The sequence below is a fragment of the Belonocnema kinseyi genome, chromosome 4 (genome assembly GCF_010883055.1).
Source record: "Belonocnema kinseyi isolate 2016_QV_RU_SX_M_011 chromosome 4, B_treatae_v1, whole genome shotgun sequence".
NCBI classification, from domain to species: Eukaryota; Metazoa; Arthropoda; class Insecta; order Hymenoptera; family Cynipidae; genus Belonocnema; species Belonocnema kinseyi.
This window is the reverse complement of record NC_046660.1, coordinates 142,798,739-142,820,956: the sequence shown is the minus strand read 5'-3', so window position 1 is coordinate 142,820,956 and position 22,218 is coordinate 142,798,739. Positions and strand designations below refer to the sequence as shown.

General features: G+C 30.3%; 1 protein-coding gene across 1 annotated transcript in view; it reads right to left on the bottom strand.

The window, feature by feature from the left end:
• LOC117171976 (transcription initiation factor TFIID subunit 12) overlaps positions 1–22,218 on the bottom strand; it is a 174,585-nt gene that overhangs the window by 7,748 nt on the left and 144,619 nt on the right. The window lies entirely within an intron of this gene.

Sequence of the window (22,218 nt, the reverse complement as noted above, 5' to 3'; positions counted from 1 at the left end):
TAATTTTCTTACTAAAAAGACTAATATTATGCAAATAAGGTTGAAACCATTTCAATTTTGTTAAAGATTTTTTGTAATCTTCGAATTTTAGAGCTATAAACTCCATGGGAAATTTATAAAATGGAACCAAAAGGCACAACAGCTTAATTTCATTGTGGGGAATCCTGAAATATCTCAGGTACGTCAGCCTACGAAGATATAATCCCAGGCGAGAAAGAGCAAGCGAGGGGTATCGCGTTGGATGCAATGGTGGGGTTAACCTTAGCAGGTCATAGTGCGAGTCGGGCATTTGCCGTATACCTTCATCACTGCACCCAGCGGCCTTTCGCAGGCCCATCTAGACTCGTATAAATGGGCAGGTATATTTGAGATCTTACGATTAGGATCCACATTATCCATTGTCGCTCATAATATACTATTTTTTTTAATACAGCTAAATACGCTTTATTGTTGAATTCGGAATTCACAAAGCACCAATTTATACTTCAAAACTAATAAATAATTTGTAATTAACAATTATTGTATTCTTATTAAGCATAGTAAGCGACTTTACAAATATTTTTTATATGTATTTTGCAGATTTTGTTTTTAATCAATTTTTGAATGCAATTCGAAGAGTAAAACATAATATTAATTATATATTTTTTTGTTATTTAAAAGTATAATTTGAAAAAACTCGCAGAAATAGGAATTTGACAAAGTCTGAATTTATCCTTAAAATTTTATTATAATAATTAGGGGTATGCGGAAATCTCAAAACTGCTAGTCTAGCCCGAGCTGAATCAATGATTTTATTACTCGAAAAGGCTTTTAAAAAATTAATTAAATTTCCTGATTTTATGAAAATCGGAAATGGTGGCGTTTTTGGATACTATTGTTATTAAAAAATTATTTATTATTAAGAATCTTTTATTTCCTGTTTTGAGATTTTCTTTATTCATTGCAATTTAATGTCAGCTTCATTAGAAGAAAAATGTCTAACACCCTTCATACATACACTTCTATCTTCTAGCTTATCTAAATATTTCTATTTCTTATAGTGGTTACTCTTGCCATAGAACTTTGTATTTTTAGAGGCAAATAGTATACATGCATACAACACACATGCATACATAGGTACATAATGCATACCTCGATACGCAAACAAGTCCAAAAAATTTTCAAGGAAAATGTATGATCACGTATGATTAAGAGCTCTTCTCTTTCAGTTTTGTCTGTTTTATCGTTTTCATTCTCACAATGTCTTTCAAATGCATGCATTGTATTTTTATATACAAAGAATTACTATAATTGTGCATCATTCTAAGAAAAATGTCTAAACTTATTTTTCAGAAATACAAGAATTTTATTTTACTTGTGACACATATTTTTATATGAATTTTAAATAATGTGTGCCATTTATAAACCACAGATACTAAATTTAAAAAGTGAATTATCATAGGAAAATGTAGAAAAAATAAGCAAAACTGATTTTTTTCCTTAAAAATGAGCTTAAAAGTTTTAATTACACTCTTTAAAATGATGCAAGTGGACAAGTTGAGAACTCTATAGGCATGAAAATTTCACACACGTACATTTTTAATTAATTGAGAAAATAAAAACGACCTAAAATCAAGAAAAATGACAAAACTCAACCCAGCTAAAAAATTCTGTTTTTCTCCGGAGTTCACCAAGTTAACATTGTTTTTCAAATACATTGAAAAATGTGCCAAAAGTTCTCTTTTGGCACACTTTTTAAAGGCCTAAAAAGAAAGAAGGAGTTCGTAAACCAACTATTTTGGATAAAAATTCAAAAAGTGAGCGCATTTTGAAATTTTTCAAAACTATATTTTTTAAGATTTAAAAATTCTATGTACGGCTATTCGTGAGAGACTGCAAAATCTCTTAAAAAACGAAACTGAACCTTTAAAGAGAGAGTTCTGATAGGATTTGTGGACTTCTTCATGAGAGCTCTAAAAAAAGTGTTAAAAGAATTTTCCATCAAGTCGAAATTGGAAAAAATTTAATTTAAAATTTTTGAGAGTTCTAAGAGTTCTGATTGAAGTTACGGACTTGTTTCTAAGAGTTTTACAAAAAAGAGTTACAAAACTTTTCAATCAAGCCAAAGTCGAAGAACCACGGGATTCGTAAGAAATCCAACATTTTGAAATTCAAAAATTTAAACATTTCTAAGAGTTCAGATATTGACGTTTATGGTGATACTGAAAAAAATTCAAAACCTATAATGCAGCATTTTATTAAATTAAGATAGACGCATACATCATTTCAATTTATATTTCTCACGTGTATAATTAAGTATCTTTATTTTTAATTAACAGACAAAATGGTATTTTCACAACTGATAAGAAATAATAATTTTTCTATATTTTCATTGCATTCTATATATTCAAATAACTGTTTTTAAAAATAAAATTCACTGCGAAAGGTTTATTTTTGGAAATTTTTTTGGTGTTCACTGTGTCCACACGGATTGAGATATCGTGTTTAAAATTTGACAGATTAAATAAAAAGAACTAAAGAACGTTTGTATACATCAATGTGTTTATAGTTTTAAAGAAAGTTTATTTATAAATCGATGAAAAAGGATATTATCATTCGAGTTATAGCACTATGCAGATAATTTTTGGTTTGATGCATTTCGGATTTTTTGGTTCGCGTATATTGAGCACTGACACCAGTTTTGCACTAAATCGTCTAAACCTTAAAAAAAATTAATGTAAGCAATAAAATTTGCACATTCGTTGCAAATCAACAAATAAGTATCTGCAAACACGTAACCTATAATTATTTTTGGAGCATTTTTAGCGATTTCTAGCTGAGAGAAAAAGAAACTTTGACCGTCGATAAAGTCGAGATCACGTGACTAAGTTCATTCATAAAATTTTTGTATGGAAAATGAAATGATTTTCATTATTTTCGGTCCTCACTACGTCCAAACGGATTGAGCTATCGTGTTCAGGATTTAGGAAGTTATACCGAAAGCACTAAGGAACGTTTGTATATATCAAAATGTTCATAATTACGAAGAAAGTTTTCGAGTAAAATACTACAGGAATTAGGAAATAAACTTTTAACGTCGATAAAATAGATGCCTCGATTTAAAAAAATCGAGGAACATCTTAGAATGTCATACTCGAAAATTCGTCCAAGTCCCATCTTGAGAAATTTGCATATTCAGAAAATAATTAAAATTTTCTAATGGTTATATATTCTTGTGGATTTTTTGTACTGGTGTGAAACAATTCTAAGAATAAAAATAAAATTTCGCCCGGGGGCGAAAGACAAGGCGAGTCCGACGCTGAGTCCCGCTGGTTGGTTCACTGTCAACAATAGTTATCAGCTGATCGATTCAACGTCAAGAATTATGGAAGTTGGTTGGTGAACTCCGACGAGTAAATTTCAGCACATTGCTGGTGTTGCTATGTTTTCAATTTGAAATGTATCTTTTATTATTAGGACCAAAAAAATGAAAATCATTTTACACCGAAATTTCATGAACGAACTTAGTCACTTGATCTCGACTTTATGGACGTTCAAAGTTTCTTTTTTTCTCCGCTAGAAATCGCTAAAAATGCTCCAAAAATAATGATAGGTTACGTGTTTGCAGATAATTATTGGTTGATTTGTAACAAATGTGCAAATTTTATTGCTTTCATTAATTTTGTTTAAGGTTCAGACAATTTGCTCCAAAATTGGTGTCTGTGTTCAATATACGCGAACCAAAAAATTCGAAATGCATCAAACCAAAAGTTATCTGCACAGCGCTATCACTGGAAGGGTAACATCCTATTCCATCGATTTATAAATAAACTTTCTTTAAAACTATAGACATATTGATGTATACAAACGTTCGTTAGTGCTTTTTATTTAATCTGTCAAATTTTAAACACGATATCTCAATCCGTGTGGACACAGTGAACACCAAAAAAATGCTCATAACCGGGGACTAGTTTGGTCACGTGGTCACCAAAGAGCATGCCCTTAAATTGAAAAATAGTTTTTGACAGAAAAGAAATTTTCTAAACTGTAAATGTAACTATTTAATTTTTTGTCGAATATTTATCTTTTTTTATGTATTCATTCATTTGGTACGAAAAAATTTTGTTTTAAAAATTCAACTATTCGGTTGAAAAAAAATTTGTTGCTTAAAGATTCATTATTAAGAACAAAAGAGTAATTTTTTCCGAAGAAAGTTTTATTAGGCACAGAAATTCTTATTATTTTAAAGGAAAACTATTTTTAATCGGCGATTTCCCTATGCATCGTTTTCTCATCCATACCACATACATTTTCAAATAATGTTAATAATTTTAGGTTTTTTGCAAAAAAATTAGAAAATATATTGCAATTTTACGTTCTAGTCAGAAGTTACAACATAGTAAAGAAGGAGAAAATGAATTTGTTGGTTTAAAATCACACGCTGTTTTTCATTGGAGGTATATTTCAAGATTTCTTGTTTATTGTCTCATTTTCATGGGAGGAACAGGTGGTTGACCGCTAGTGCAGGTCGAGTGCGCCTTATTTACAAATTTCATCTTAGGTCCTACGCCCCTCGTGTTTGGTCATACTAATGGCCATAAGCTTAAGCACGTGAAAAGGATTTTTAACATATGTACCCTAAATAATATTCTATATATTCATCCTTATGATCACAGGTAGTAAGAAGATGCAATAAGTAAATCTTGGCAAGATAGAAGATGGGCACTTGAAGAACACAGAACAGACAGCAATGTAAACAATACCTGAACTATTATGGTGGAACTGTACAGGAACTGTCATCCCTCATATAACAGCTACCTTAGAATTACTGATTTTTAAACAGGCTTATGTTCCTTGTATTTTTTTAATTATTAAACCAAGAGAGCGTCCTATAAAAAAAATGTCAAAAGTAAATTTTTATACCTACTTTAGACGAACTATTCTCACATTAAACTTATTTTGTTACTGGAAATGTTTTTGCCTCTTGCGTCGCTTTTTCCATAAACTAAATTTTTAATGTCCTTTTATAAGAAGCATGTATAAGACATTTGTAGATCTTTTTAGGTCTTTTTTATGAATAAAAAAACGCCAATACTTCGGTAATGCTGAAAAGTTGCAGATTTTTATGAAATGTTCAACTTTTTCTCGGCTATTCAATCCGAATAAGGAACTAAATAATTACACAATAAATGATATTAACAGTGTCTATTATGGATTTTTCGTCTTCACAGTAAATTTTTGAGTTAAAATTACTTGCTCTATTTAACAAAATGATACTTGATCATATGAATTTGTCACTTGATATGTTTTTAAAATTTTAGAATAATTTTAGAAAAAATACAGTATCAACTATACAATATGAACTAACAATATGAATATTTAATTTTTTTAAATATTGCAATCTTCTTTGTTTACTTTGCAAATAATTGACAAATAATTGCAACATAAAAACTTTTTTAATTTAAAGGAATAGCCTGTGAAAATATGCAATTAAACTGTTGTTTTTTTAACGCTAATTTTCAATAATAGTTATTAAAGTTGTTATCAACAATTTATAAACCGTTTAAATTCATAGCATTTGTTTTTAAGGATATATTCTTTACAGACACTTTCTATAGTCTACAACTTTATCAATGTTTATTTATTTTATAACCCTTATTCTTTATAATATAAAGTGTTACAAATATTCAAATTATTTGTAACAATAGATATTTTTTATAACATAATTAATTTTTATAAATGTCTTAGAAAGAAACAAAATGAATTATTTCCTATAGCTTTAAAAAGAAATATTAATTTTTATAAATTAGTATAATTAATCGTTAATTTCAATTTTCAATAATCATTATAAATGTTAATAGAAAGAAAATTCAATTTTAGTATACTATTTCCAAAGTTTACAATTTTTACACATGTCAATTCAAAAAATTGAATGTTAACTTTGTAGAAATATTATTGGTATTTTATGAAAAGTGTATTTATATTTAATCATCAAAATGATGATTTTTGTTAGTACTTTTAAATTTATTGAATGTTTTATGTGTTACAATGTATTTTATTCTCATCAGAGAAAGTATTAGATTTGTGTAAAATTTAACCGCCCCCACCCCCCATTTTTTCAAAAGGTTGAGGTTTTGCGTCCCACTGAATCCGAAAAACAGGCTTTGATGAATGTATCTCTCTGTCTTTATGTGTGTCTGTGGGCACGATAACTTTTGAAAAAAATTAATCTATTAGATTGTCCTTTGGTACACTCTTTTAGTGTCCTAAGCTAAGTGCCAAGTTCGTTAGGCAGCCCTTTTGGATACAAAATCCTAAAAGTGAGCGCGTTTTGAAAATTTTTGGGACCACATTTTTCATCATTCAAAAATTATCTGTACACTTGTTCATAGTACCTGAAAAGAAAAAATTCAATTTTCGAGAGTGAAATTCAAATCATAAAACAAATATTTGAAATCAGGAAATTCGGTTTATCGAAAAGCGACAAAGGTTGCAATAAAATGTTTAATAACGATTTTTTTTAAAGATTGCGCATTTTTTAAAACGGGACAATGAAACTAAGTGTGTTTTAATACCAATGTAAGTTATAAATTACAATAATATACCTTTATGGAAGTGACCTAAAATTTCAGGGATAAACTTAAGTGCGAAGCACGAGGTAAGTGATGAGAATGTGCTTGTTAAGGCCGAAGGAGCTTTAACAAAAGAGAATTCGCAATCACCAAATTAATGTTGTCGATGATTTCACCTTCCGTTTTAAAAAGTCTGTTCACAGAGATCGAGCGCGTAGCGCGAGATAAATATATTATGGAGCGCGAAGCGCGTGTTAAATTTAGTATCGAGCGCGAAGCGCGGGCACCAACAATTCACGCCCCAGGTGCGCTTAAATTCGCGAGCAAAACGAGTCGCGCGCGCAGCATGCAAATAGAATGTCCTGCATTGCAGGCAGATTCTTTTTTCTCTACGAATATGTGCACAAACGTATTTCAATAATACAAATAATTAAATTTGTATTTTCCCCATGCATTTAAATAAGATTCGACCTGAAAGTACCTACCATTTATTCAACAGGCCTTTATAGGAGAGCTATCCTCCTGAAGTTTAACCACTGTTTTCCTTTGTTCTCAGAATGTTATCAATAGGTTTTTATAACTATTTTCAAATTTATCAACTTTAGTTCTTGATTTAGCTGCTACTGGATTAGGATGCGCACATTTGTTTAATTACACAGAATATTGTACAAATTTTTAAACTCACTTTAAAAGATATGAATTCTTAAAATGTTTTATGCATTTTTTTGAAATATTGAGAATACACGTTCAATTATTTTTAATTCCTTCAAGTGCATTGAAATTCTACAGAATTATCTCGATTTCTTAGAATTCACTTATAATATTGTTAATTGTTTTAAAGATTTTCAAATTCTCTTAAAACATTCAGGATAAACATAGAATTTTTTCAAATATTTTCAACTACTTTTTTTTTTGTTTAAAAATTAGTCTGTTTCAGTTGAGGCTCAAGTCGATAAAAAAGAAAACAGAAATGCCTGTAGTAAAACATCAGAAAGCGTTAATTTTCTATTTTGGTTCCCGTTAAAAATGTCTAAATTTAGATTTGAAAAAGGACTCCCATCAGCTTTAATCCCTGATAATCCTTTATATTCTGTTTTTTTGTGCATGTGTTAAAATATTATTCTTAACGAAATCTAAAAAATTAATTAGTTAAACAATAAAAAAAATTGATGTTTTTTAATGAGTTTCCAAATTAAGATTGTAAGGAGAATCTTCATTCTTTTGGATTGGAGGTGCAAGGATAATTTGGAGAAATGCGATTGTTTAAGAAATAAAGCAAATTTATTCAGTTAATAATTTTTCAAATGTGGCCCAATTTTCGCTTCCGGGACTCCCCAAGTTAAGTAAAATGTTGCAAAAATTCATTAAGTCTACTGCAGTGGGTTTGACTGAGATATACTTCAAAAGTTTCCATAAAATTTCAAAAAAACTTGAATATTTCTTCCTTAATTTTTAACTTTTTGAGTCAAATAACATATCATTGGAATTGCTATAATTCGCAGATTTCTAATATTATATTTATAAATTACCAAGTGCTACAATTAAAAAGTTCGAGATTCAGCATTTTAGAACAGGTACGAAGGCAGCAGCTGACCATCACCCCTCATTAGAGGGGGGGGGGGGGTTCTTTAATCTTAAGAAGCTTTCGATTTTAAAGCAAATTAAGATCTTAACAAAATAGTAATAAACTGAATCGTAAACTTATAGGCAATTTACGAATGAGTACAAAGGGATAGTAAGTTCATACCACCTCGGATGAGTGGGCGGGGTATGTCTGAGATTTTAGGAATAGTATCCATTGTACTTACCGACCCATTGTGTTCATTTCTAGAAATTTAAAAAATGTCTATAAATTACTCCAATTTAAAGGCTTAGAGTTTAAATTTACTATGTTTAAAAATAATTCGAAATTTATCACCATTCCTTCAACTGTTTTTATGAAAAGTTATCGTGCAAAATACGAAATGTTTCGTCGTCCCAAAATTCCGGATGAATGGTGAAATATTTTTTAAAAGCTTCCCATTTTTTGGAACGACTACTCTTTTTTTGTAGAAAATTATTCTTTACCTCTTTACCTGCAAAAAATTAAATTGCCTAAAGATTAAATTGTTATTTCTTTTAATTAAGTAAGTATCTGAATGAGTTTCTTTATATTTAAAATACCCCTATTCCACAGTTACATAATTTTGTTATTTGATCAAAATAATTGTTTAATACTTTTAATGTCACTGAGTCATTAATTAATTATCAGCCGAATAATTTTTTTCACAATATTAAATCACATACAGATTTAACTTTAGTTTTGTTCGATTGGGCAACATCAATGTATATAATAAAATCCGTGCAGAAATCGCCATATATTTCCCCGATTACCGATCTGGCCCTGATCGGTGTAATATCTTCGGGTGTAGATCGGGATAATTCTATGGTCCAGATACGAGTCAAATGAAATATATATTTTTTGACAATCTAATGTTTATTATCTGAGTTAAGTATATAATACAATAAACATTATGCCAAAGCCTAGTACACCACGAGTTTGAAAGCATCGCATGTTAGCTGCTTTAGACAATTTTCATTATGTGAACGAAAGTAAGTAAATTGTTAAATCCTATTAAATATTTACCTTGAATCGAAAGCTAGCATCAAGATTGAAATTCGTTTGAAAATTTATTGTAAATTGTGTATTTTAAAATATTTTAAGTTTAAATTAGAGTTATGCAAATAAAATATTTATATAAAATTTAGCCCATGTTATTGATTATATATTGAAAATTATATAGATAGTGATGCAGATGATAAAAAGGCTAGCTTCATGTGAAGTCAGCGCGCAACAAGTTTTTTATAAAAATTTTCAGAGCCCAAAATTTGGGACCCAGGGTTCTTTCCAGCCCTAAATGAGCCCTTAATTTTGGTATGCTTCCGGAATTGATTACAGCACTGGTTTCGGAGTTATAGGTGTGGCGGTGCCAGCTTCACGCGTGAAACCAGAGCACGCATTGTTTGAAAAAAAAAACAACTAACAGGACTGTGAGATTGGGCCTAGCAGGGATCACCTGCCCTAAATGAGCCCTTAATTCCTAAAAAAATTTTTGATCAGATCACAGGTGTGGCGGTGCTAGCTTTATGTGAAGTAGGCGGGCAACACGTTTTTTATAAAAAAAATGGCAGAGCCTAAAATTTCGGTCTTACGGCCCTTAAAAGCCCTAAATAAACCCTTAATTGTAGGATAGTTTTGATTTTAAATTTTCAAAAAAGACGGTGCTAGCTTCAGAGACGTCATTTGCGGGAAGTGTTGATGCGTGAATATTAGGTGAAGCCGACGACACACACTGGGCTGGATCAGGGATTTACTATTCAAAATCACCTGCAGCCTACAATTCTTAACCGATTTTCAATTTTCTTTAATAGAAATAATCAGCGATAGTTGCGCAAGAGTATGTATTGATTAGATTTTTGAATTTTTATTATTTTCTGTTTATTAAATAAGCAAACAAAGAGACAAAATGAGTCATTTTTCACTTATTATTTTTTATCTGTAAATAAATAATTCAATTAGTTTCGTTCTTCATGAAAATATATGGCAAAACATCTTAGTAAAATAAATAATTAGTGGTTTTTCGAATACAATTGTTATAAACAAATTATATTAAAAATAATGTCTACATCATGAATTGTTTGCTTGAAAAGTATATTTGTACGTTGCATTTGCTTAATTTTATCGACAAAATGATACTTGATCATGAAAACTTGTTTTCTGCTATAATTTTCTTATTTTATAAACAAATTATATTTAAAAAATGCATAGTTTGGTCATTTATGTGCAGAAAGTAATCGCTTTTCTTTCTTATCACCTTCAGTTTGTATTAGTGGTAATTATTAATTATGCAGACATATCATGCGACATTATTTGTTTATTTTATAAACAAATGCAAAGTTTGTCCATTTATAGACAGAAATTATTCGTTTTTGTTACTGATCGTCCTTAACATATAAAAGTGGTGATGTTTAAAGATAAAAAATTCTCATTCGATACTATTTGTTTATTTTATAAACAAATTATATGAAAAAATGCATATTTTGGACATTTATTGTGAGAACACCATTTTTTTCTTTCTTGTCGCCTTCAAATTGTATTATTGGAGATTTTTAGTAATACAGGTTAATAAATAATTAATTTTTGTTTATTTTGTAAACAAATTTTATAAATAAATGCATAGTTTGACCATTTATAGAAAGAAAGTATCGTTTTTCTTCCCGATCATCTTTAAAATATATAAGTGGTGATGTTTAGTGATAAAGACTTGTGATTCGATATTATTTGTTAATTTCATAAACAAATTATAGAAATAAATGCATTGTTTGGACATTTATGGGTAGAAATTCATCGTTTTCCTCTCTTATCGCCTTCAAACTATATCAGTGGTGATGTTTTGTGACGATTCAGAAGAATTAGCTTCCAAGTTGTACTTGTCAATCATTTCAAGAATTTCAGGATCCATTTCAACTTCAATCTTGTCCCTTTTATGCCTTAAGGAGGCAATTAATAGATCAGATGATACAAGAAGCTTGTGCATTAAATTTTCATTAGTCGAAACTCGAGAGCACTTTCGTGTGTTGATTTCTCTGAATCGCTTGAAACCTTTATTACGTGCTTCTGTAGCTTCTTCTGAATACTGTCCGATTGGAAGTAAAAAATGCTGCATAACCGTTTCTCCATGCAGCAACATTTTGTGTACTATTGGAGGCATGAAATACCACGGGTAAAGACTGACGTACAATTGTGCAGTTTCAAATGCGAACTTTTGAAAAAACATGAGAGGAATTTTCGTGTTACTACTTGTCAACATTTGCAAAATTTGAGAAAATCTAACAATCAATTCTTTATTTACTACTGTTATTTCAGCAACTAGGTCAGGATCCGCGAAAAATCTTCTGGCGGTGTTACCACTATTCGAGGCACCAGTTTCATGCCTTGGCTGATCTATGATCAGACCAGTCCTTTATGAGCAGCGTTCTTTTGCTTTTTTTTCTCCTCTGTCCTTGTACATCTATTTTTGAAATCTAAACGACAACCTATATGCATTATTCATTCATAAGATCGCATCTTTGCATGTAAAGAAAAAATACCATATTCCAATTTGGTGATAACCTCTTCTTTGAACTTCACAGGATCAACTATGTCCATTTTGGTTGGCTTAGCACCACAAATGTAGCAGCTTGCCGATGAAAGTGTATCAGAGAGTGCTAGACAGACTTTACCATCCACCATAGTCAATTTCATGTCAGTTCTGACTATGTAGACGCCATTCGGTGTAGTGATCTTCGTTGGCTTCAATTTTTTGATTTGGCGTTTGATTTCTTGAATCTCTGTTTTTGTCATTTCCTTTGTCTCCTTGGCGAATATAAATGCTATTGGTATGCATCGTCTAGGAGACCCAGGGTGAGGATTGCTCCAAACAACTGCTTAACTTGCACTTACCTTCAGGCATAATGGTACCATCGATATCGTAAACATTGTCGTATTTGACGAATCTTCGTCCGCAAACGATTCCCTGATCTGAAGCTCCATCGCAGCCATATTTCATGAGTAAATCTAAATTACAGGTTTTCACCCTCTTGTCTATAGGAGGAAGTTTTAAATTAGGGTCTTTAAAAAGTCGTGTTATTGAGTGATCGATTAGAGACTGAAGGCTGATGCGGGCTTCTGTTTCTGTTATATGGACCTGCGCCTGCGATGCATAACATTCTTCTTTTGTTTTAGCAACTTCATAATACGAAGGATAGATATCCGCATTTAAGGTTGCCGTATTTTAAATCAAAACATTGCTATTATTTCACAAGGATAAAAATAAAAAAATTTTGAAATTTATTAAATTGATCTCTTAAATGAGGAACGCTTGCGAAGTTAAAATAAATCGAATTTAACTGATAAAGATTATATAATTTCTAATTAAAAATTACATTAGAACTTGTAATTAAAATTACAATTGTAATGCATAAAATAAGTCTCCACTCATTCAAATATGGAATAATGTTTATATCCTGATCATTTTTGGTTAAGAAAGTATTATAATAGGCCGAAATGTCACACCTCAGTGTTCAAACGATTTCCACGTCTGTATGTCTGTGAATATCATAACTCTGTTTTAATCGTCAAAAATACTATGCTAAAAATCCTACAAAATTTATTCTTTGCTTTTTTGTTATGATCTGTGATTTCGGTTTTATTTATTGAAATATACTATATAAAAAAAGAAAATTTAAGCTTTCGTCAAAACCACATGAAATAGGGAAAAAGTTGTATGGGTGAATTGCAGCATTTATAAAGTTCTCAGAAATGTTGCTAAACAATTTTTTGATAGAATTTGTCACTTTGGTTCCATTTAACGCAAATACTATTTTTAATTATTCAAATTTTGAACCAAACAACGCAACATACGGGAAAAAGTCTTAATGAGCAATTATAGCTTTTAAAAAATCGCACAAAACTTGCTTAAAACATTTGTAATAGGACCTGTAATTTTGGTTTTATTTATCAAAACAATACGTAATCTATTGAAAATTCGAGTTTTGAGCCAAATGACGCGAAATACAGGGGAAAATGTTGGAAGAAATTTCAGCTTTTAAACATTCCTCCAAAATTTCTTTAAACCATTTTTCGAAAGAAGTAGTCGTTTTTAATATATTTATCGAAATGGATGTGCATATGCTAACATATAAAATTTCAATATTGCACCAAAAGACGCAAATACGTTAAATATCTGAAAGAAGACTTATAGTAGTATTGTTTTACTCATCGAAAACGCTATGAAAAAATTCATATTTTTAGCATAACAACTCGAGATGTTGGAGGAAGTCCAAAGAAAAGATTGTACCTTTTAATATTGTGATGTTATTTCAGAAAGCAAATATACATTTTAAAAAGTCTGTTGAAAATCGTGCGCGAAGCGCAAGCGTCAAGATGGGAATCTGCACCTCAAAGCCTATAGAGCTTTGAGAAACGTAATCTTCAACTATACTTAATTAGGTAGAACATTCAGACTATGGGTATGCATAAAAAACTGGGACCTGAAAGAGATTTTTTCGCTAAAGTTTAATTAAAGCATTCTGAGTGCAAATAATAAATATCTGAGCGCAAAGTGCGGGGTAACGCATTACTGATACTAGTTCTACACAGACGCGTTTTCGGATCTGTTCATGTACGCCAATTCTACATGAACGCGTTAACGAATTACTCTGTCTCTTTCGCAGCCGAAAACGCGTCCATGTAGAACTAGTATGAGTGCGAACTGCGAGATCCGATAGACACGCGCTTTGGGCGCGCTCTAGCTCGCGAACCGCGTACCATTAGACTGTGCCATCGAGGCGGGCGGATTTTTGAAGAAAGAAGAAGCTGCAAAACATTTTGAAATACAAGAGGTATTTCAAACATAATTGTCTCAATGTTTCAGAGAACATTTTTGTCTTTTGTACTGTATACAACAGCAGGTAAAGAGAAGTAGTTATTATACAATGCCTTGGAGACTGGAGTCCTTTTAAACTTTGAACCATCATTAGAGATAAGGGCATGAAAATCTCGAATGGAAATTTTCGTTTTTTAGTTAAAAAATTTAGAAATGTTATATCAGTTATTCGATAAATAAAACCAAAATGGCAAGTTCTATCCAGAAAACGGTTGCAAAAAATGTTGTAGGACTTTTTAAAAGCTGCAATTTCTCCCAGAAATTCGACAAATAAGACCATGATGACAAGTCATATAAAATAATGGTTAAAAGAAATTTTGTAGCGATTTTCAAAAGCTATAATTCCTCCTTGAGACTTCTCGTATTTTACGTCGTGTAGCTCAAAATTTGAATTTTTTTATAGTATTTTACAAAATTAAACCAAAATATCAAGTCTTATTTAAAAATGGTTGATAACAAAATTATATGTTTTTTATAAAGTGCCAGTATTATTATTTCTTTCAACTTGTGTACGCATCTTGGCTAAAGAGTGAAATTTTCAATTTTTGCATCGAATTTTCGATTGATAAAACCATAACTGTCGGTCGTAAAAAGTTGTGATACGTTGAAAAACTGAGGTTTGAAATTTCATACGATTCTAATACTTTCTGAATTATAAATGATGAAATTGTAAAAAAAATACGAAAATACATCCTTCTAAATAACATTAATGTTAGTAACGCATTCCTAAGATTTCAAACTAAATGATACTGCGTTTTCAACAAAAGAGTTGAGTTTTGTAGCTAAATAGGGAAAGGTTTTAAAAAGCGTTTGAATTTATTAAACCGTACATTTCAATTATTATTAAACAAACGAGATAAATTTTCCACCAAATAGTTGATTTTCCAAACAAAGACCAGTCTGCCCGCAATTAGTATTTGAAATCTGTATTTTTTTTCATCTTTAAAAAGACAGCTTTTTACATTTAAGCTTTTGACATTTTTTGTCTTGACCAATCGCCAATAATTATATATACTTAATTATAGGTACATATATTCCGATTTTTTCAAATCTAATAACTATATAGATTACACCTGTGATTGCTATACAATATTCATAGATCTACCTATATATCTTATAGCTTATGTGAATGTTACGAGTGTATGAGAGATTACTCTTAAGCATTAAAAAGATTAAAAACAAAAATCTCGCTATCAAAAATCGGGAAAAATATTCTCCATTGCAAAGAAAAGTTCTTTGAATTAAAGAAATATATTCATGAGCTTTCAGTCGAAAAAAAAGTTTATTTAATGGAAGTGTCTTCAAGTACCAAAAAATCAGTTAAATCGAAATTTCGGTAGAAGTAGACCCTTTTCCAGCTCCATTTTTACCAAAAAATCCACGCATTTGTACCGAAATTTCAGTACCTGTAGCCACGGTCTTATTTGATTCAAAGACATTTCTTGAGTTCAAAGCAATGATTTTTTGTTTAAATACAGATCTTTCTTTAATTAGAGATGATTATCTACATTTCTAAACATATTTTGGTTAAATAAAGAAAATTATGTTAAAGGAACTGTATCTTTAATTCAAGACGAATATTTTTCTGATATTTTCATAAATATTTACAGTAGAAATTAATTGCAATGTTGTTCAAATTTGATTAATATTTATTTGTTTATTGATTGCTCATGACGTGATATTGGTATTTGATATTCTAAAGTGAGTATTTATCCTCCTTGGTTTCTAATACAAAATCAAAGTAGCACTATTTCATTTCCAACTATTTACTATAACTTAGAATTACAGACATTGTTAATTTTGAAATTATACTGTCTAATTTTTAAAACTTTGAAATTAAAGTGATTTGACTTAGAAATTATGAGAATTTCAAGTCAGTTGTGTTTAAAATTGTGGAATTTTATAGTTTTGGTTTCAAACGTCTTGAAGTTACAAAAAATTATATTTAATTACAGTCTTTATTGTAAGAAAATTTCATGGAAGATATCTAATTATCTCTCCAAATCACTAATTGATTTTCATTATTTATGAAAATCATTTTCGAGTTTTAGTTTTAATTGCTTTTTCTTGTAATTTGAGAAATTGACATTACCCAGAAAAAAATTATTTGTGACTTAAGAATACATAGAAATATTTCAATTTTTTCGCAACATCGTCCTAAAGAACTTCAAAAAATAGTTCATCTTGGGGATTTAATTATTTAATGACAATGCACATTCCTAATCAGTCGGCGATTCAATAAGCTCTAGAGAAAAATACATATTACATACGAGGCCGTTAACAAAATTTGTAACGCCCTAGGGGGAGGGGGGGGGGCATCACGAGGTTCCCTTTAATGTTAAACTTACACAAGCCTTATATATAAAAAGCGACAGGAATGGGGTCCAAACTGTCAGGAAAAAGCGTTAAGTATTTTTGAGCGGCCTGTATATAAATGAGGTGTCAAAAAATAGTCTCTTCAAAGTATATATAATTCGACACGGAATTTCATGAAATATATAGATTCATAAAGTCTCGGAAAAGTATTTTTGGTGCCTGCTTTGAAAATCTTGAAAATCAGTTGTATCTGGATGGTCTGAAAGATCTAAATTCTAAATTAAAAAATTCTATCGAAGAACCTAGAACTTAATGGAAGGAAAGTGTCCTGGAAATGTTTACTCAAGATCTTCTGTTAGCTTCAGTAAATTTTCCGAGCACCCCATCCTTTAAATTGAAGGATTAAACCTAGAGACATAAAGAAAAGCAAGTATATATTTGGAACGAGAGGTCGGAGCACTTCTGATACTTCTGTTAGATCCCATTGATTTTGTTGTTTTTCATTACATATTTTCTTTTTTTTAGCCTATAAGCTATTAATTAGCCAAATATATTGAATAAATAATTGTAGGAAATACGTAAAGGCTTCAAACTAAACGGGAAATACAATATTAAAAACTATGCATTTACTGACACATGTTCGTATTGTTTAAATTTAAACTAAATTTCTCATTTAGGTTGTACACTATTTAGTAGAAATGTTTTTGTATGTTTATACTTACAAAAATGTATTAAAGAAAAATATTGTTGATAAAACTAATGCTTGTATAATTCCCGAATACAATATATGCTAAAACGTACCACAGAGATTCGCAGAGAATCATTCAAATTATAAAAGTGCAAAAAAAAAATTGTTTTTTCAACAATTCGCCTAGTAATAGGAGCGCTTTCTTTAAATTTAAAAATAATTTTTAACGACGTTTATTTTTTAATTAAAAATAACTTCTATACATACTTCTTTATTGCGTTAAACTGGAAGTCTGAAAAATCGAACAATTCTGGCCCTACTGGCGTTCGGCACCAAACAATATACTATGACAGAACTATTCCTTCAAAATGAAATTATTCTTATCCAAATGACAAAGTTATTTTGTATTTGTATCGTAATCTTTTTATTTACAATGTCACTCATAAATGAAGGACTGCAGTACAGAACAAGATAAGCAACAAGAGCGGAATCTTCAGGAGAACCAAATAACATTCTGTAAAATCGAAATCACCATTTGAAGATAAAACAAAACTTTGGTCCCGAGATGAAGTGCTTCTAAATTGAGAGAAGAAAATGTATGATTAAAACAATCCAGTTTCGAGAAACCGAATGTAGAAGTTTACAATTTCAAAGTGACAGTACCTTAAAATTGGAAAAGGCTCGGTTGCGAAAAACGATAAGATGTACAATTTTCAGTATAAATAAAAAATAAAAACTTGCTTCTGAAATGTTAAGTTACTAAATTGAGAGATGATTTTGATTAGAAAAAGTTCACCAATTCCGAGTAAATCATTCAAGAATTTGGAGGTTCAAATTCTATGGGGTTTGAAAATCTTCTTTGGATAAAGACTAAAATCAATTTTGTAATAAAAAAAAAACAATAAAAACTTGCTACGAAGATATAGGGGAGCCAAATAGAAATAAAAACGTGTTCATGTAAAAAAATTAATCCGTTTCGGGAAAATAAAGATTTCGTGTCGCGGTTACGCACTGTAACATATGAGTTGTCGCTGAAAGATGTATAAAGAGAAGAAAGGGATATGTTTATTTGTAAATGAACAATAATAATAATTCAAGAAAATATAATTTCTGATTGCACGGCAAAAAGTTAAGTAAAAAAAACCTTATAATGTGAGTTTGTAGAAAATGAAGATTTAAGACTTTTGGTTGGAATTCGATTGACTGAAGAGATTTTTCTTTGAGAAAGAAGCATTTTATTATTTATTGTTTTAAACAAAATTTAGGAAGACAAATATGGTCAGAAAATGGTCTTAAAAAAGGTAAGAGTCTAGAGAATTAAAAAAAATATATGAAGATGGGATACAAGTACAGTCAACTATTTGGTTTTGAATCTCCAACAGTCTTATTTTACTATATTAAAAATGAGATTTCGAACAAATCCTTTTAAAAAAATATGTATTAGATTTTGTTTTAGAATGTTGTATACAAAAAGCCCAGTTTCGGACAAATCTCTAGTTCTGCACTGCAACCATTGAAAGGTTCATAATGTTTCAAAACTTATAATCACATAAATCAAACTGTTCACGATTTAACAATTTCAGAGACAACCGTTTCAACATGAAAGCATTACAAATTATATATAGTGTGCGTCAAAATAAAATAACAACAAATTTCAGCTTTAAAATTTGAAGGACCCAAAATTTAAAATATAATAGTGTCGAAAATTGAATAATTGTACAATTATGAGTTGGTTTCATTTTAAATATAAAGACTTGATAGTTGACATTTATCCGAATGAAAACTTTCCTAATCAAATCATATCAACTTCAAGTGCTGAAAATTGAAAGAGAATTTCATATTTAATAAATAAAAAATTTCACATATGTAAATCATTTGGAATTACAAAATTTTGAATTGCCCTACCGATAGAAATCTCTGAGTTTTCTCTAGCAAAATAGCCTGGCCCATTTGAGTCTATAAAGAGTCAATTTGAAACAATACAGTCTCGGAGATAGTCTGAGAGATTTTGGTCCGTTTCAAGGTCTTTTTCGTGCTCCTCTTAAGAGTGCTGCGACGGTAATATAATGTTCCTTTTGTATTTGTCACGTACCGGACGGACAGAGTTATTTACAGTAGTTGGCCGTGGCTAATCCGCTCTCCCTTTTTAAATTTCTCTTCTTATTAGAATTTTTTTAAATGATGAGTTTTCTCATATTAATATACAATGTACAATTTTCTAGTTGAATGAAAAAATGTCTTTTTCGGCGTATCTCATTCCATTGACGAGAAACGTTGTGTTAATTCTAATTTTGAGCATTTAAAAAAAAGTTAGATATCTGAAATCATCGAAACCCGTAGCTTCCGAATTATTATGTTTTAGGTTGTTAACTATGAAATAAAAAAAAATCCACTTCTAAATTTTAATCCGAAAGCCTAACAAAGGACCCTTGAGTGTCGGCTACACTATTGATATAGCCTCTCTGCTTGTTATTTATGATCTAATTCGAAGTCAGCCTTTTTATATGAAGCAGAACTCACATTTTGTTTCTACTTTTAAATTTAAATATAAAAATGTGTTTAACCTTTTTTATAATTTGAATTATTTTATTATTATCTTTTTTATACTAAATATGTTATTTAAAACAAGGATAACATCAGCACTACCCTACCGATAGAAATCTCTGAGTATATTCTAAAGATTCTCTAGGGTCAGAGAAGCTCAGAGAAATTCTCCGCAGTCACTCAAGTAGATATATTTGAAGGAATGTGATACTTACAGTTTCCCCGGCATTTTTCCACGAAAATGAAAATTTTTAAAAACTGAATTCGAAATGCTATAAAATATCATAACGGACGTCCCTGGACTCTTTTTTGAGGGATATAATAACAACAAAATTTATTGTGCTAAACAAAAATTTTATGCATATGCATTATTTTTTTGTTACGTCGTTTTTGATCTCTGCCTTTCCGATAATCTGGAAATTATTTATGAAATAAACTTTTTTGATTGCCTGCAAACAAGGTTAATTCCGGGAGATTAGTTACTATGTTTATTTGTAAGTCCACAGTTTTCGGCCAAAAATATTGTGTAGTTTGGAAGCAACGTTCAGGTGAATTGTAACACACATAACCTCGAAATACACGCACACGTTGTTAGCAATATCAAAAAATTTTTGATAAAAAAACCACAAAAAAAAGTATATGGGGACGTCGGTTAGCATGTTTGCTATCATTTCCCAAATTTTGAAGGCACAATATTTCTTATCCTAGGAAAAAAGCTGGGGGAATATAACACTGAAAAAATCGATACTATTTCCTAAGCGCTATGCAAATTAATCACATTTTGCTAAATTAAAACTTTTTTGAATTAACCCACGGAAAAAGTGCGTGGGGACGTCCGTTAGCATGTTCGCTATCATTTCCTAAATTTTTAAGACAAAATATTTATTATTCTAGAAAAAAAGCCGAGGGAACCTGAAACTGGTAAAATCGACTATTTTATAAGTATCACATGCCCTTAAAGGTCAAGGTAGTCAGGCATGCCTTATATAAATAAAATATAAATAAACTTCTTTTTTAAAATTAAAGTGTTGTTACGGAATTTTTTTAAAATCTAATGAAACTACCTACTTTTGACCCAAGCGGAATTCAGGATTTGTGTTCGGAGGCTAGGGAACTGGTGAACCGGGGTGCGAGAGCTCCGGCAGTATTAAACGCGTCGCGGCCGAGTGCATCTAGAGCGATAGCTTCTAAGTTAATTGTAAGTTTTAATAAATTACTGATACATTTTGAATCTTAATTCGTTTCTGTTCACTTTTAGTCTATATTAACCACGTCCCCATTGAAGAAAGTAAAGGAAAATTGAGGAAAGTCATCTATGCTTTAACATCTCAGACATGCAGAGATGAGCAATTAGGAAAATTCAATTGAAAGAAGATAAAGCTAAGACTAAGGAAGCAAAAGGCAACGACAAAAACGACGATAATAAATTTCAGAAAAAGCTAAGGAAGATAGAAAGAGTAAAAGCGAGAAACCAAAGAGACTAAGATCTAAAAAAAAAATTTTCGGACATTAACAATCCTACTCATTCTGCTAAAGAATTTACTATAAGGCGGAATTTTGACGATACGTTTACGTACTTTGTTTACAAAAATTATGAACATTTATTTTCATTACTTTTTTATAACATAGTGCTCTGAGTTAATTTCTTCTGATTGTAATAACAGCAAAAATTGTTCAGCTGATGAAAAATAAAAACCATAAATTAGTTTACAAAATTTGTAACAAATGATTTGTTTATTAAACAAATTATTTATATTTGGTGAATATTCATGGATGTAGTTTCGACGATTTAGAGTGTAGTTTTGTTATTTTGTTGCCTCAAAAAAATTAATGCAAATAACTCTTCACGGAATGAAAGTACAAAATATTAAATAGTATGCCTGAATTAGTAGTAATTTTCGAAATTGTTCACATTTTCCCCTCCTTTTGATTATATGCAGAAACATAGGACACTTACAATTGAAGGGCTAATATCCATTCCCACTTGTCCAACTTCACGCGAAAATCTGGGACTGGAATTCGCTATAGGTGAGTTCCCTAACCACATCAACAATCTTTCTCCCCATGCGCTCCATACTCATATCTGATTGATTCAGAAAATCGAATCTATTGAATAAAATTAATCTCAACATTTGACAGTTGAAGAAACATGTTGTAGAGAACATTAAACAGGTTATTATGGAAATTTTTCATACTAATCCTAAAATCTTTATGGTTTATTACAAGTTTTATTCAGAAAAAAATAAAAATGTGAGAACTCTCGACTGGATATGCATTTAAGTGTTTCCATATAAAACAATTTGGGTTGAATTTGTATTCGTCTAGAATTGATAGCTATTCATACATTGAAATTAACTTATTAAATGGGTTACATTGTATGTCAACATTTTTTTAAAAGTCGGTAGTAGGAACAAAGCGAGTAGGGAAAATCGCGATAAGTGGTAGTGCAATAAGTGGGAGGGTACTGTATTACACTTTTATAAATATTTTAACATATGATACATTCCTCGTTATTCTTGTTTCTTTTTAATTTGTTTTTGCCCAGGACTGTTCTACTCTGTCTTTGCAATCTGCCCCTACATTTAAACAATTTTATAGGTACATATATTTTAATCTCGCAATTTTGAGCGATACCATCATTTTAGCACCACTT